This window comes from Balearica regulorum, chromosome 5, assembly GCF_011004875.1.
Source record: "Balearica regulorum gibbericeps isolate bBalReg1 chromosome 5, bBalReg1.pri, whole genome shotgun sequence".
Classification (NCBI taxonomy): domain Eukaryota; kingdom Metazoa; phylum Chordata; class Aves; order Gruiformes; family Gruidae; genus Balearica; species Balearica regulorum.
In genome coordinates this window covers 32,445,800-32,463,114 of record NC_046188.1, presented here as the reverse complement: position 1 = coordinate 32,463,114, position 17,315 = coordinate 32,445,800, and the positions used below count along the sequence as shown (strand labels likewise).

Below are 17,315 nucleotides of genomic sequence, written 5' to 3'. Positions count from 1 at the left end.
AAATCGGGAAATGCAATCCCAACAGCATGCTCAAAAGCTTTATTTTTTCTGTAAGATCTCTGAAAGGAAATTCTAGCAAATAATTTTAACCCCCATTTTAGACAAATCTATTTTTTTCTCAAAGCCATATATAGGATGTACAGTCATAAACATATGGTATATTCACATGAATTATTATAATTATGTGATACATACTAATAAAATATTAAATAAATTATTAGATAATTGAAAAATATTTTGATACATACCAACTAATATAAATATATTCAGTATCTATTTAAGGCTTTAATATGGAAAACATAAACATTTGATAATGTTCCAGGTTGTATTTGTATAAAGACATGATTGGTTCGCAGTATACCCAAAGTTGTTTCAGCAGCAAAAAGTCTTACCATTTTTATATTATTACATAAAAACAAGCAAACAAAAAAAAACAATCAAACAAAAAACCCAGCAAAAACTCTCAAAACATTCAGCTGAAGTTGAAGCATGGGTTGTTTATCTGTGGATTTATTCTCCAAATTTCACTAATATTCTAGCCAGAAATGCTTGGAACCACTAATATCTTTCCAGAATTGTATACACCTGTAACAACCTGGGACACTATATGTAAGAAAAAAGGAGCAAAGAAACTGAAGGTCCCTGTGTTAGATGTGTGTTCTAACATGACTTTGAAATTATTCTCTCAGTAGAAAAAATTGGCATTGCACCCTAGAAGTCAAGTTAATAGAAGACTCAGCTATGCTGATTTTGAGAACTTAGGTACTGTGTAGTACATTATATCACAATGTTCTGCTGCTGGCTTACCTCAGGTTCTCAGTCACTCCTCTTGCTGCCTCAGTTGGAAGTTTTCTGCTACTGCTTAGCCAGCTATGCAGCCAAGGTCTACGAATCGCTTAGGTGTACCTGTTTCATCAGTTTTAGTATGGTATTGGGACTTAATCATCCACACATCAGTCACTCTGTTACATGTTATATCTGAAATATGATATGGGCAAATAAAATATTTTCCTATAGAAAAAGGAGAGGGTGACTGTTCATAAGTCTGAATCTTGGGAATTAGTCATGCTCATACAGTCATTGAGCTTCAGCCAAATGCTCACAGTTCACCACTAAGAACTAGTAAGGAAAACCTTCCTTAACCACATCCCTACTCTAAATAAGTCAGGGGACATTGGAATGGCATTCACTACTGCTTAGTTAAATATCTGTCAGGCAATTACTTCAATTCTAGCTAATATGTTCTTAAAAAAACCCAAACAAACAAACAAAAAACCCAACCAAAAAACCAACAGTGATTGAAAAGCCACATTTTTTCCGAAGCAATCTAATTCAGGGATTGACATCTAGCTAGAGAGTTTTTCCTAATGTTTTCCATACATCTCCCACATGAGCTAATTGGTGCATAAATATGCATCTGTTCTTCACAGTGGTTAAAGGAAACAAGTCAAAGAAAGAGTTGATTTTATCTACAGCAAATAGACTTATTGTACAGAACCGTTTTTTGACTCCAGCTGTGGACCACTATGCTTTAAAATTATGCTTGGGCAAGTTTAGACTCATGGTCAATCTAGTTCTCCATTGCTGGAACCCAGATGCACTCACTCAAATTAAATTCAAGTAGTTGTTATCTTCATGTATCATTTCTTCTTGGATGGTACGATATACTGGGTCAGCATGGTTGTATTCCACTGGATACGGTCATGAGCCATTAGAGATGTCAAACAACTGCAACCCAGCTATTTTAATGGCAAAAAGTTGCCATAAATGAGACATTTTATTTTACAATTCTTATATTTTTTTCAAGTTTTTACTTTTCTAAAAGATAAGCCTAAGGAAAATGAAACTCTTAATCCACCAATATTACAACTCTTTTCCCTATGATCCCATTAAACGTAGTATCACTGCACTCATGTACACATGCACATTTTGTTTCTGAGATAGAAATGCCAGGTTCTTCTAGGGGGGAAAAAAAAAAAAAAAGGAATTGGTTATCTGCATTGTCTCATGCACTTGTCTGATACTCCAGAACAAAATGTAATTTTTCAATAGAAGCAGAAATATTCCGGTGGTCTTTTGGCCTTCTGTCTTCTTTTCCAGAAGAGTCTGTAAGCCAGTAAGAAACAAAATGCTCTCCTAGAATATGAAGCAAACAGAAGTATCAGTAAAAAGCATGTAATGCAAGAAAGGTTTTTTAGATGACTGATATTTTTTCTGAAACTGAAGTTCCTAGAAACTCTTCATGATCCCATTATTCTTCTCAACTCCTTGACAAACTACCCCCCTCCTCTGCTATGAAACCTCACAAAACTGGGGGCGGGTGGGCGGGGGGAGATTATACAAACTGCTTTAAATGAAGGTACACTAACTGTCTGCAACTCTTTGCTTTATTATCTATTGAGTCTAACATGAGGAGAAAGCAACACATTGCTTGTTTCTCACTTTCCCACAATTCCTCTGCTTTTCCAGATGCTTCCAAAAGACATAGGTAGATGTTATATCTAAGTGTCACCATAAAACTACACAATGTGCAGCTCACCTTCCTTTCTGGGAAAGATTCTGGTTACAGGTGTTCAAATCAGTCCAAACAACTATTTTCATGTTATTTCATTGCATATTGAATATTCGACATCAATATCTTCAGCACAGACCAAGTCATCATGTTTACTTAGTGATGTCTGAATTCTTTCCTACATGACTTGCTGATTGATAGGCTCAGAGAAAGCTGACTTTTGAATACATCTGGGATTTATTCCTGAGGCAATGATATTTCTTTTCCATTTCAATGTACCTGTTGTCAGCAGTCAGGATTTCACAAGAAGAGATAATCCCAAAGACAGCTTAAACCAGATCACAGAGAGGTCTGAAGGTGCAGTTCTAATTCCTGAAAAATATTGCAATAAGACTTCAAAATGAGAAGAAATGTGATCACAGGCTTTGGTTGTTAAGACAGACAGCTATGCTTGGAACAAATTGTATTTCTTTACAAACACTGCCTTCATGCCTACACAGACACAACTATAGCAAGCTGCCTAACAACTAATCAATGAGCAATACAATATCACAACACTTAAACCCAAACTCAGGGAAAGAGGCACAGCCTTCTCACCTAATAATAGTGCAGAAGATTTCCACGTACAGCCATGTCCCATGGTATCCAGAACAACAAGGACTGCAAGGCAACCCGATGCTGAGATTTTGGGTATGAAACTCTCAAGGAAAGTGTCCAGTTATGGAGAAGGAAAATGCTTCAACATCCTTCCCAGAACATTTAAAAGGACCACACAGGAATGAAAAGAATGTTCTTATTTATATCACTTTATACCAGTAAATTCAGGTTAATCTATGAGCACCATGGAGTCAGCTGAAATGCATTAAGGACCAAAATTACTAAAAATAGTATTTGGTATGAACATGATTATCCTCTGCTTTATACCATTATAATATTAGAGGCCTAAGAAGTCTCTGTTTGTTTCCATTTGACGTGTGATTGAAAGTTTTCAGTAACAGAAGATGGAGACAGTACCTTTATTTTGTTTTTGTAAAGGCCAAAGTCTTTTTTTAAGGCAGTAGCAAACCTTTTTAAAACCTCCAAGTCCTTGGTCATATCTTACCTCTTCAAGTTGTCTTGGCACTAGAATGGGTTCTTCTTTGCTGTGCTCTACTTAAACTTAAGCACCTTTGCAGGGGAAAGGAATGCAAAACCAGGTTAAAAACAGGTTTAAATCAAAGAGGTTTATGGGTGAAGATAAAATACAATAAAAATATTAAACACTTCTAGGTCAAAAAATGGTGCTTTGGCAACACCACTAAAAATCAAGCATGAGTCTTATCTGATTACTGTGAAGGTAGCTGGAGTTTCATAAGTTGAAGATAGTACAAAAATGTTGCCTTGAACACTGACATGCACATACACTAATGCTCACAACACGAGGAATGAACATGAATTAGAGATCTGTGTGCAGCTGCAGTGCAATGATCCTGTTGGGATCATGAAGACATGGTAGCATGGTTCCCTTGACTGGAGTGTTGCAATGGAGAGATACAGCCTCTTTAGGAAAGGAGGCAGAGTAGCTCTTCATGTGAGAGAACAGCAGGAATGTATGGAGCTCTGTCTGGATGATGAGCCAGCTGAGAGCTTATGGGTAAGAGAACACACACAGGGGTGACATTGTACTGGGTCTCTACTACAGGCTGACTGACCAGGAAGAACAAGTGAATGAGGCCCTATACTCCACAGATAGTAGCATTCTCACATTTACAGACCATTGTCCTCATGAGGGACTTCAACCAACCCCGCTATCTGCTAGAGGGGCAACACAGCAGAGCATAAGCAATCCAGGAGGTTCCTGGAGTTTGTTCGTGAAAACTTCCTCACCCAGGTGAGAGATGAACCAACAAGGAGAGGTGCTCTGCTGGGCCTCAAACTCACCAACAATGAAGGACTCATTGGGGATATAAAGGTCAAAGGTAGCCTTGGTTGCAGTGACCATAAGACAGTGGAGTTCAGGATCATGAGGGGAGAGAGAAGGGGGAAAAGCAAGCTCATAACCCTGGACTTCAGGAGAGCAGGTTTTGGCGTTTTCAAGAATCTGCTTGGTAGAATGCCATGGGATAAGGCCCTGGAAGGAAGAAAGGCCCAGGAAAGTTGGTTAATACTCAAGGATCACTTCCTCCAAGCTCAGAAGAGTTCCATCCCAATGAACAGGAAGTCAGGCAAAAATGCCAGGAGGTCTGCATGGATGAACAAACTCCAAAGTCAAACACAGAAAGGAAGCATACACATGGTGGAAGCAAGGACAGGTAACTTGAGAGCAATGGAGACATTGTTCAAGTATCCAGGGACGAAGTTAGGAAAGCCAAATCCCAGCTGGAATTTAATCTGACAAGGGATGACAAAGACAAGAAGAAGTCCACAGGTGACAACAAGAAGGCTAGGAAAAAGGTACACCTGCAACTGAACAAGTCAGGGGACCTGGTTACACAGGACATGAAAAAGGCTGAGGTACTGAGTGCCTTCTTTGTCTCAGTCTTTACTAGCAAGACCAACTTTCAGGAATCTCAGATCCCAGAGACCAGAGGGAAAGGCAAGAGCAAGGAAGACATAACATTGCTGGAAGCTGTTGTGGATGTACTGTTCCCAGGTCAGGAAATACATAAGCAAGCTGTATCTACATAAATCCATGGGCCTTAATAGGATACACCCACAAGTGCTGAGGTCGCTGGCAGATGTCATCGTAAGGCCACTCTTGAAAGTGGTTGATTGATCATGGTGACTGAGAGAAGTGCCTGAAGACTGGACGAAAGGAAATGTCACTCCTATCTTCAAGGTCAAGAAGGAGTAGAGGTTGGTCAGACTCACCTCGATTGCTGGGAAGGTAATGGAGCCATTTCCAGACACATGAATGACAAAAAAAAAAAAAAAAAAAAAATCATCAAGAGTTGTCAGCATGGATTCAGCAAAGGAAAGTCATACATGACCAATTTGATAACCTTCTCTGACAGAATGACTTGCTTGGTAGGTGAGGAGAGAGCGGTGGATACTGTCTACCTAGACTTCAGTGAGGCTTTCAACACTGTAACCCCTAAGATCCTCACAGAGAAGCTAATGAAGTTCAGGCTGGATGAGCAGTGAGGTGGATTGAAAACCGGCTGAACGGCCAGGCCCAGAGTGTGGTGATCAGTGGCTTGAAGTTGTGTTGGAGGCCAGTCACTTGTGGTTTACCGCAGGGGTCAATACTGAGTCATATCTTGTTTAACATCTTCATTAATCATCTGAATAATGGGGCAGTGTGTACCCTCAGCAAGGTTGTGGATGACACAAAACTAGGACAAGTGACTGAGATGCCAGAGGGTTGTGCTGCCAGCCAGAAGGGCCTCCACAGGCTGGAGAAATGGGCTGAGAGGAGCCTCATGAAGTTCAACAAGGAGCGAGTGCAAACTCCTACACATAGGGAGGAAAAACCCCATGCACCAATACATGCTGGAGGCCACATGGCTGGAAAGCGGTTTTGCAGAAAAAAGACCTGGGGGTCCTGGCGGACAAGAACACAAGCCAGGAATGTGCCCTCATGGCAGTAAAGGCCAATGGTATCCTGGACTGCATTAGGAGGAGTGTTGCTAACAGGTCAAGGGAGGTGATCCTTCCCCTCTACTCAGCACTGGAGCTACTGGAGAGAGTCACGTGAAGGGCCATGAAGGTGATTAAGGGACTGGAGCACCTTTCATATGATGACAGGTTGAGAGAGCTGGGACTGTTTAGCCTGGAGGTGGCTTGGAGGGGGAATCTCATCAATGTCTATAAATACCTGAAGGGAGGGTGTAAAGAAGAAAGAGACAGGCTTTTTTCAGTGGTGCCCAGTAACAGGACAAGAGGCAATGGGCACAAACTGTAACACAGGAGGTTCTGTCTGAACATCAGGAAACACTTTTTTACTGTGAGAGTGACCGAGCATAGGTACAGGTTGCCTAGTGAGTTTGTGGAGCTTCCATCCTTGGAGATATGGACATGGTCCTGGGTAAATGGCTCTAGACGCCTCTGCTTGATCAGGGGAGATGGACAAGATGATCTCCAGAGGTCCCTTAAACCTCAAACAATCTTTGATTCTGTGAACACAGGGAATATGGCACACTTCTTTTTAATTATTTTTAAGAGCATGTGCAGATCAGCGGTAGACCTGACATAAGAATGTACAATTTAATTGAAATGAAAGGATTGCATCAGGTTTTCGTGGGTCTGAATCATCAAAGAGTTAAATTATGTGCACTTTCCTTCTGAAGTCTTAAGTTTCTTTGAATCAAATAGAAAGACTGTATGTGTGAAAAACACTTGTATTAAATTATGTATTTGAATGGATGTTAAGATTTAATGATGTAAATGTTAAGTGCAAAATTATGCATGGTAAAAGAATGCTGTGTCAATGTACCGAAATGATCATTTATTACAGTATAGCAACAGCAGTGCTTTCAAGTCTTCAAAGTCCTATAATATTCTCGTTATACTTAAAGGGGTCATCTGAAACTGAGAGAACAGCTGGCTTTTCAAAACACAAAAGGCAAAATGCTCCATATGAAAAATAACTATTCTAAAATTTTAGTAGAATTAATATTTTAATATAAGGAGTGAATGAGCTGATAGTGCTTTTCATTCCTGAGAATGCTAGCATTAGTCAAATGTTTTATAAACTGCACCAAACATTCTATTTGGCATGAGCATCAAGAGATCACGTGTGTCAGAAACTGGAAGAATTAACTCTGCACACCAGTTTGTGAGCATGGAACATGTTATAGGAATGACTGCGTTGACTCGAAAAATGCTGTTAGCCCTGTCTCCTGCCTCCAAAACGGCCAATAGTAGACATTTGGCGGAGGAGGATTATCAAAGGCAAGATTGTTTCTGTAATATACCCAGGAGTTTGTGTAAAACAGACTCTACTGGAACATCTAATCACTTTTGCATCCTTATGAAACATTGTCATTCACAACATTCTGTTACTAATGATTGTTACAGTTTAGTTAAGCATTACATGAAAAGTACCTTTTGTTTGTCCTGGGCTGGTGCCTCATAATTTTATTGAATGCCCTTAGTTTTTGCTCAGTGAGAAATGCTGAGAAATCATATGTAGCTCCAATCTCTGGCTGAAGATCAAAGAGCCGTTCTCTCACAGAGTACTGCAGGGAGGAACTAAATAGTTCTCCCTTTCTTATTTTGTTGAGAAATTTATAAAAATCTTGAAGACCATTCAGTCTGTAAGTTAGAAATCAAAGAACCATAGTGTCCTGCAGTTCAACTTTGTTGATCTTGGTTTTAATTACTTGAAAAGAAAAGCTAGGGCGAGAGATATCTGTGCACATCTGTGTGCATGTGTTCTAAGTGTGTCATATGGTCAAGCTCTTTCTAACAAGCAAAGAGGAAGAAACAAGTTCCAAAACTGAAGAACTCCTGACTTCATTTATTGAGCTTCTGACTTTAAAAACAAGAGAGAAGTGAATACTCTCCTACTGAAGGTTTCTCCTACCTATTTAGAAAGAGGGCTTTAAAGACTTCCAGAATCTGTTTTCCACTGAGACTACTTCTGAAAAGGCCTGCTACATCTGTTGAAGTTGAGAAAAAAATCCCTTTTATATTATCAATTAACCTATAGTATGGAGACCACTAACAGGAAATAGCTATACATATGAGTATACATATTCATGTAACCAGCTCTCTCTGTTGCAAAAGAATGGGCGAAAATATAACTACTGTTTGCTAATAGACAGTGATACTACGTGATGTTTTGTAAAGATCAAAAATTGATCTGGAAATAGAACTCTAGGCCAGATGGCACAATGTACAAGAGTTTGTAAGAATTATGCATAGAAAATTATTTCTGTAGTGTGTACCTCAAATTGCCAAAGATGCATAGAAAGTGGTTCATTATCCTGCTGACTCTGGGTCCTCATCTATATGATTCCCTCAGTGTTCTTTAGCTGCCTTTGGGGTAAAAAGACCTGTCTTATTTTTACATAAACCAAGTCAGCCTCTTATCATAATCCTGACATAATGATAACTTATGTACTATGCAAAAACAGTAGAGTCTGCTGCTTTTTTAAAGGATAAAAAAGCCTTGTTATTTAGAATATGAGTAGAAATGTGAAAGGAACTGAAAGCAGATATAGGATTTAAAAAATCAGGAAGGCAATAAAGTTTAGAACATTAAATAGTCTTGAATGGTGAGGAATTAAATAATTCTGGCCTCTACATCTGTTTCCTCTTCATTAACTAATTCTTCCTCAATGCCTCCCCTACTACTTACCTTCTTCTACCATAGGTCTCACCTTTTTCATCTGTTATACTTCCCTCTTCTTTTCTCCTTCACTTTCTAACTCAATTCCCTTCCTCCTCCTGTGTAGCCTGATTCTGAATGTGCAGAGCCACTGGGTGACTTGCTGGAACAGACTTGTATGTTGTTGCATAAACACAGATTCCACTTTCACTGTTTCCATCAACCGTCAGTTCTCTTTACCACCATCTTCATCCGCAGTCCCTTTCCACTGATATTAATAAACTGGTCTCTCTTCTCAAACTTCATGCACAATCTACCTTACTTTTCAACAATTACTAGTTTTATACTATAATACTGTAATATGGCAGTTGCAGTATGGCAATTTTAATAGAGACAGTATGGATATAATTTCAGAGGGATAAAAGGAATAGTTCCTTACTCACGGTATCCACGTCCTAATAGCTCACCATAACATAATGCAGTGGAATTCTAAAGACAAGTGATTTAGTCATGTTCATGTCACCTCTGACTAATTTGTATCCAAAGATTTGGGTATTTAGCAGTAACACGTTTAAGTCATGCTGCTATCTCTTCTGCCAGTTTACATCACCAGGGAGATACAAGATGAGAAATGTCTCACTTTCTCTGAGCTGAGACAATTTGAGGTACGGTGTTAATTGTAAAGACTGCAGAAAATCATTAATAACACTTCATTAATTTCATGATGAATGAAGAATGTTAGAAGGGAAAGAATGAGATCTAAGAGTAGTTAATCTGTTAATATTCTCTTTTTAACATTGCTACTACCAGAGTAGTTCAATAAAGGCATTGATAGCTGACAGTGATTTGAAAGATTGTTGAAATAAACTTGTTGAACTTCTGGAAAATTTCTGCTCAAACTTTTTATAATGAAAATTTTTCCATGTTAAAGTTTCAATTTTACCACAAAAGTTCAAATTTGTTTTAGAGAATTCTGAATATAATATTTTATCCTGGGTCAAGTGGATCCGATTCTTGACATTTTGATTTGTAAAAATGAAATTTAAAAATGTTTCAGATTTTTTCAATATTTTTTGTCCCTGTGTTAGTCACTACAGAAGCATGCAGCCATTTTAGTTACAATGGCTCACAGCCCTTTTCTACAGGGAGGAATCACTGATTGAATTATATCTCCCATAAAGTATTTTGGTTCCCCCTCTGGTTGAATGGATGACTACAACTCCTAGAGCAAACTGTACTATGAGAGATTTTGCATACCCAGCCATTGGAGTTCATAGTGCATATGGAATTATAATAAATCCCTGTGGTATTCAAGTTTGTATCAAACTGAGAAGAAAGCAAGCATCCAACAGCAGCTTGATAAATAAAAAGAAAACATTGTAATTGCAATAGTCATATCCATGAATTCTCCCACTTTGAGACTTGGATGTATAATGTTTTTATACATCTTCTCTGGAAAAATAGGGGAGATGCAGGAAAATTGCTCCAGTTGATCCACTTCAAGCTGATCACCGATTTAAAAGCAGATTTCTGACATCACTGAGAGTAAAATTGACAGGCTATAGTGAGGATTACACCTTGGCTTCTCCTCTGCCATATATGCGGTCCCTATCTCAGAGTGCTCCCTTCAGGATCAGGATCAAGTTGTTCTGGTGTAGCAGCTCCAAGAACACCACTGCTGAGGGTCCACTTTGGCATGTGGCAGGTCCCACAGCCTGTCTGAAGCTATGAACCCTAGTACCCAGGTAAACAGCCAGCAGAGCAGAGTCAGGCATCACTTGACTGTGTTCAAAGATGTCAGGACCATCTTAGTAATAGAGATGCCCAGATAAGGTCATATAACAAGTATATAACCACGAGTTAATGGAATCTAGCTTTTCAAAATCTTGGATTAGCATCTTAACATGCTTTAACTTGTGGTTCTTTACCTGCTTTGCATTATATAGATTTTTGTTAACTGTTATCTAAGAAATACTTTGGCAATAGCCAGAGAGAACAATAAAAAGAACAACAATGTGAAATAATATATGTATTCAATCAAAGAGAACGCCAAAGACCACAAATCACACAGATCTAGAAATTAATAACTAGAGTAGAGAGAAGGGGTGTTAAAATAAAGAGCATGATTATATTGTGTAAAACCCTGCCAAGACACATCTCTGAAAATAGATTACTTGAATTAACCCAAAAGAGCAAAATCTGAAAAATTACCAGAAGAGTGTTTAAGAGTTAAACACAGAAATGTTTAGCAGGAAAAATGTAGTTACAAAGCCCATAATATACTTGTGGAAGTTCACACTGCCAAAAAAGAAAGTAGCTATGGTAACATTACAGTAAATAACCTAGTTAGACCTTTCTTACCCTTCACTCAGGCTCAGCAAGTACCTCTCCTAATAAAGGAGAGAGAGAGACCTGAAAAAGGCAAACACGTAAAGTCAGCATAATTTTGCAATGTGCTTCCCAGAGCCAGCAGGGACAGAAAGGATAATGATTTTTTATAAGGTTGGCTAGGTTTGAATCTTTTTTTCAGTACCAGTGCTTAGAAAACATTCAGTGTCCATCAGCTAGGGGATTTCACTGAGTCTGATAATTAAATATTACTATACATTTTGAATGCCATCCCAAGGCCAGCTTTGCAATCTGCATTCCATGATCCTTTGCAGTCCAGGTCCTGTGCTTGTGAACCATATGTGACATTATTGTGCCCGGTGCCTTAATCTGCAAAGTGCCTCAGATGCATCCATGTGGTCGTCTGGCAGCTGGGTCGCGAAGTATATTGTGACCAGCTATTTTCAATGTTTGTATCAACTGCAAAGCAGAAATAAACATAGTGATTACAAAAGGCAAATACTACTTGTTTTATTGCCCAGTGAAGGCAAAGTTGGGACAATAGCAGACCAGCTGTTTGGAATACTTTCTGGGATTTAGAATCTCTAACAGAGAGAGACCTAAGCATTTGTGTGTCCATTTGTGAAAATCAGCTTGGCTATTTGTGCCACAGCCCTATAGCTGCCAGCATTTGTATGTTCTTCATGCTGGGAAGAGTGCCAACTTGCCTATACGTGCTAGATAAGCAAAGGCAGTGAGCACATTTAGGGGAATGACCAGAGAAAAGAAATTTTCATTTATTTACTGTTAGTACTGAAAAGCAACATGGAGTGAAATATATCCACTGTCACAAGCATGAGAAGGATGGTACCCTGGGAATGGCATTAGGCAGCAAGCAAAAAGCCAGTTTCCAGTCTGATGCCTCTTACATTATGTGCTGCTTTTCAAAGTAAATCCACTCAAAAAAAAAAAAGAGTTATACGTCATTCTTTAGGTACCTGTAATATAGCTCCTAATAGCAAAATGACTCCCTTCAACAACATAAAATGAATGGATTTACTAAGGAAGCAAAACATACACAATAGATATTAGCCATACACTTAGTCTGATAACTCCCTTTCAAAAAGATGTTAAATCTGATTTCGGATGGGTGAAGTTCATGTTAAAATATTCATGAAACTTCCACAATTGAAGTGGTTTATTTTCAGAATGAAGTCCCTGATATGACCCCTACAGTTGTGTTTTCATTATGGCATGCAAAAGAACTAGGAATTTGTCTAACATCCACTTAAGGTAGCTTCCTCTATGTGATTGCACTTTGATACCTTCTCATCTGATAGTATTGATGGATATATTAATAACAGTTGTTTCTCTTACGATGTATTTCAGTCTGTGTCTGGCCTATATTCATTATTTGCTTATGATTCCACTTGTGGAGAGGTGCCATGCCTTTAGACCAGCAGAAAAAAACCTTTGAAATTCATTTTTTATTTGAATGTATATAGTATCATAGTACACAGTCAAATTTTATAGATAACTATATAGATATTTGGATCAAGAGATCAAAAAAAAACCCAAAACCATCCCCCCCCCCCAAAAAAAAAAGCAAAAAACCCCCAAGAGTTCAACTGGAGTAGACCCATTAAAAATACAGGATATATTATGAATATAAAAAATAATACATTGTGCAACAAGAGTTAGGAAGAAGTAAATGCAACTTGTAAGTGTAAAAATATTCATTAATTAACATTTTCAATTACTGATATTCTCATGTGTTAAAAAAGGTACTTGTGAGTGGAAAGCTTTAAGAGCATTTCAGACAAGAATGCCAACAATGCCAAGCTGTCATCATTGCCTGAATGGTAAGTGGGTTCATTGCAGAAGCAATTAAGTAGTATTTACTCTATTGCTTGGTTTGGGTTTTTGGTTTTTTTTAGCTCCACTGATCTAAATAACTTTAGTCAGCAAGACAGTTTCAACTGCCATAAATTAATTATGATCTGCATAATCTCCATCACAGAGAACCTTCTGACCTAGAGAAAGGAAGAGCCTAGAGCATAACTTAAATGTCTTCTGTCTCTTAGCCACTTGGCTAAAGAAAAATGCCAGTGATTAAAAATGGAAAAGCAGACACAATCCTATTTTAGCCTAGGTCTTTGAGCACTTTTTCTTTCTTGCTTGTTTGCTTGCTTACTTTCTGCTTACTTGCTTACCCCACCTTTCTTTTCTCTGCTGCTGACACAGAACTTGTTTTTCTTTCTAGTTAATTAACCTATTTGCCTCCTACCTGGACTGCTACCTCCACCAAAGACCCAGAAAGACATTTTCTGACAGCACACAGTTCAGTTGTCTTGTTTCTCTCCTCTCCTAAATCCATCTCATCTGTTTATACTGCAGGTTCTTTGGTGCACCACTACTCCATGTTTGGCATAGCAAAGCTAGAGTTTGCTCTTACTTTCTAATCATAACAATAATTAGCATAATTAATAATAACAGGTATCATATGTATTTAAGCAGACTTCATTACCATTTCTTGAATTCTCACTAAATCTTTGTTACTTATGCATGAAAACTTTTTTTTTTTTCCTGTTGAAATAGCTTCAATGTACATTAAGTAAGTAAGTTTGCCAATGATACTAAATTTGGAGGAGTTGTGGAGAGGCCTTACAGAGAGATCTGGATATCATCAACCATATGAAATTTAACAAGAGCAAGTGCCAAATTCTGCACCTGGGATGGGATAATCCTGGTTATACATACAAATTTGGGGATAAGAGGCTGGAGAGCAGCCCCATGAAAAGAGATCTGTGGGTTTGAATTTGAGTCAACAGTGTGCCCTGGCAGCCAAAATGGCAACCGTGTCCTGGGATGCATCAAGCACAGCATAGCTGGGCAGTCGAGGGAGGTGATTGTCCCACTCCACATTGCAGTGGTGGTGCCCCATCTCAAGTACCGTGTGCAGTTTAGGGCACCTCAATACAAGAAAGACATTGAACTATTAGAGTGTCCAGAGGAGGGTGACCAAGATGGTGCAAGGCCTCAAGGGTAAGACTTACAAGGAGTGGCTGAGGTGACTTGGTTTATTCAGCTTGGAGAAGAAAAGGCTGAGAGGTGACCTCATTGCAGTCTAAAACTTCCTCAAGGAGGGCAGTGGAGGGGGAGGTGCTGATCTCTTCTCTCTGGTGACCAGCGATAGGTCACAAGGAAATAGAATGAAGCTGCATCAGGGGAAGTTTAGAATGGAGATTAGGAAAAAGTTTTTCACTGAGAGGGTGGTGACTCACTGGAACAGATTCCCCAGGGAAGTGTTCATGGCATCTGACAGCATTCAAGGAGCATCTGGACGACAGTTTTGTTTTAGGTAGTCCTGCAAGGAGCAAGGAATTGGACTTAATGATCCTTATTGGTCTCTTCTAACTTGAGATATTCTATGATTCTATGATTCTATGAATTAAATAAAAATGAATTGATATACAGTGCTGGCCAAATTAAGAAATTAAATGGCAGTAAAATTTTCTTAAGGTATTTGCTTATTAGACTGAATAAATAATTTTGAGGCCAAAGACTATTTGTGTTTTGACTGATCATAGAAGTGAAGAATTCTTAAATATTGGAGATTTTCTTAGATAGTAAGTGTTTTACGTCACCGCACGTTTTTAGGAACTTTGTAAATGTGATTAGGAGCCAGATGTCTTTCAGAAGTATGATTAGATATGTATTCCAATAGTTAGGACTATGTTTAAGATCACTCTCAACAGCAGACACATCAACCACTTGCCTTAAAAACTCTTTTGCCAGTTTGTGGCAGCTATTCAGCCCAAAGCTAGAAGCTCTGCTCAACATGTGGGTTAGACCTTAACCCTATGCTCTGTCTTCTTGCAGTGCTTTTAGAAGCCTTTCAGCTATTGTTGGAAGTCTTCCAGTTCACCACTTCCACCACATCTTCCTGTTTTGATTCCCAACACTCTCATGGCCTATTTCTTCTCTCTACTGTAAGTGGAAACAAGACAGATTACCTGAAGGTTGCACTGTATGTTAAGGAAACACAATATGAACAAAAGTTATAGGGATTCAGGAGCTATGGCACAAACACGAAGTAGGTTACGGCTTTATTGCTCTCGAAGCCCAGGTCTCGTCCCTGTCTTAGTGGACTATGCCCTGCTTCCATGTCTGAAGGACAATCTTAGTGCAAGTTCATTTTAAAGAGAAATGCAGTTATACATTGCTTGCTCACAATATAGAATTATAAACTGCCCAGATAGATGGAAACTACATCATGCTCTTGGTGGGTGACTACTGTGGATTGGGGTCCTAGACTAAGTAGTCAATGTGAGCTAATGACCACAGAACCCATTCTGTTGACTCTCATTAAAGTTGCCTTGGGCTACATGAAAAATCCAATATGAGAACCCAGTATTAGATGACATAACACTAAACATACTAGTCCTATCCACACTAAAGTGTGGACTTGTAGTAAAGAAGTCAGCCACTCAGTCACTTGTGTAACTGAAGACTCCCCTATTTATTACTGTGAACAAGCCCTCACAAAATTAAATCTTCTGGGGATTTAGCCCAGAGTTTATTGATATGAGATACCAGGTATGAAGATGTTTTGATTAAACGTGAACATTGACAAACAACATTGTACTGTTAGCTTGTGTAGTAATATAGTAAGATATTGATTACTTTCAGAGATCTCTGGCTAGCCTTTAAATACTACTTAATAATTACAAGAACTATATATATATTCTGTTAAAGCCCAGCTGAATGCTTGTTTCAATCACTTCACAATACAACATAGTCCCTGTTCCTAAGATTTTCCAAGTAAATAAATGTATCAGGTATATATATTCCAACAAGGTCAGATGACAAAGTGGTAAGGAGGAAATATGTGAGAAAAAAATTAATATCATGCAAGATTTATTACCAGATGTCTGCTCATTTTACTTTCCATAACAAATTAGCACACATGAGGGAAACAAGAGGGGGGAGAAAGAAAAACCATGAGTAAGCAGGAGCAGGGGGAATGCCAGAAATAATATAGGTCAAGAAAAATGTCAAAGATTCCAATTACTGTTATTAGTAGTGTCATATATAACCCACTGCAGCCATGGAATACAGGCTTGGTGGAGAACGGGTTGACAGCAGCTCTGAGGACAACAATTTGGGGATGTTGGTGAATGAGAAGCTCAACATTACCCGGCAACGTGTGCTTGCAGCCCAGAAAGCCAACCGTGTCCTGGGCTGCATCAAAAGAAGCATGGCCAGCAGGTTGAGGGAGGTGATTCACCACCTCTACTCCACTCTCGTGAGACCTCACCTGGAATACTGTGTTCAGCTCTGGGGCCCCCATCCTAAGAAGGACATGGACCTGTTGGAGTTAGACCAGAGGAGGAGGGCCATGAAGATGGTAACAGAACCACAAAATGGTAGGGGTTGGAAGGGACCTCTGGAGATCATCTAGTCCAATCCCCTGCTAAAGCAGGATCACTTAGAGCAGGTTGCACAGCATCGTGTCCAGGCGGGTTTTGAATATCTCCAGAGAAGGAGACTCCACAACCTCTCTGGGCAGCCTGTTCCAGTGCTCGGTCACCCTTAAAGAAATTTTTCCTCATGTTCAGATGGAACTTCCTGTGTTCTAGTTTGTGCCCATTGCCTCTTCTCCCTTCACTTTTTTCCTTCACCACAGGAAAAAGTCTGGCCTCATCCTCTTGACATCCACCCTTTAGATATTTATAAGAATTGATGAGATCCCCTCTCAGTCTTCTCTTCTCCAGGCTAAACAGACCCAGCTCTCTCAGCCTTTCCTCATAAGAGAGATGTTCCAGTCCCCTAATCATCCCTGTAGCCCTCCACTGGACTCTCTCCAGTAGTTGTCTTTCTTGACGTGGGGAGCCCAGAACTGGGCACAATATTCCAGATGTGGCCTCACCAGGGCAGAGTAGAAGGGGAGGATAATCTCTCTTAACCTACTGGCCACACTTTATTAATGCACCATAGAGGGCTGGAGCACCTCTCCTGTGAAGACCTGCTGAGAGAGTTAGGGTTGTTCAGCCTGGAGAAGGCTCCAGGGACACCTTATAAGAGCCTTCAGTACCTAAAGGGGGCCTACAAGAAAGCTGGAGAGGCATATGTACCCATACCCCATGACAAGGAACTGTGTCCATCTGGAAAAGCCGCTCTTGTTTTCTAAATTGCAGGACCAAAAGCTGTCATCTATTG

General features: G+C 39.3%; 1 long non-coding RNA gene across 1 annotated transcript; it reads right to left on the bottom strand.

The window, feature by feature from the left end:
• Positions 1–2,029: 2,029 nt before the first annotated feature.
• LOC142602033 (uncharacterized) lies at positions 2,030–9,148 on the bottom strand. Its single transcript, XR_012835663.1, has 3 exons — positions 8,019–9,148; positions 2,792–3,679; positions 2,030–2,136 (listed from the first exon to the last, which is right to left on the bottom strand). It is a non-coding gene; the product is annotated as an uncharacterized LOC142602033 (long non-coding RNA).
• Between the last annotated feature and the right edge of the window lie 8,167 nt (positions 9,149–17,315).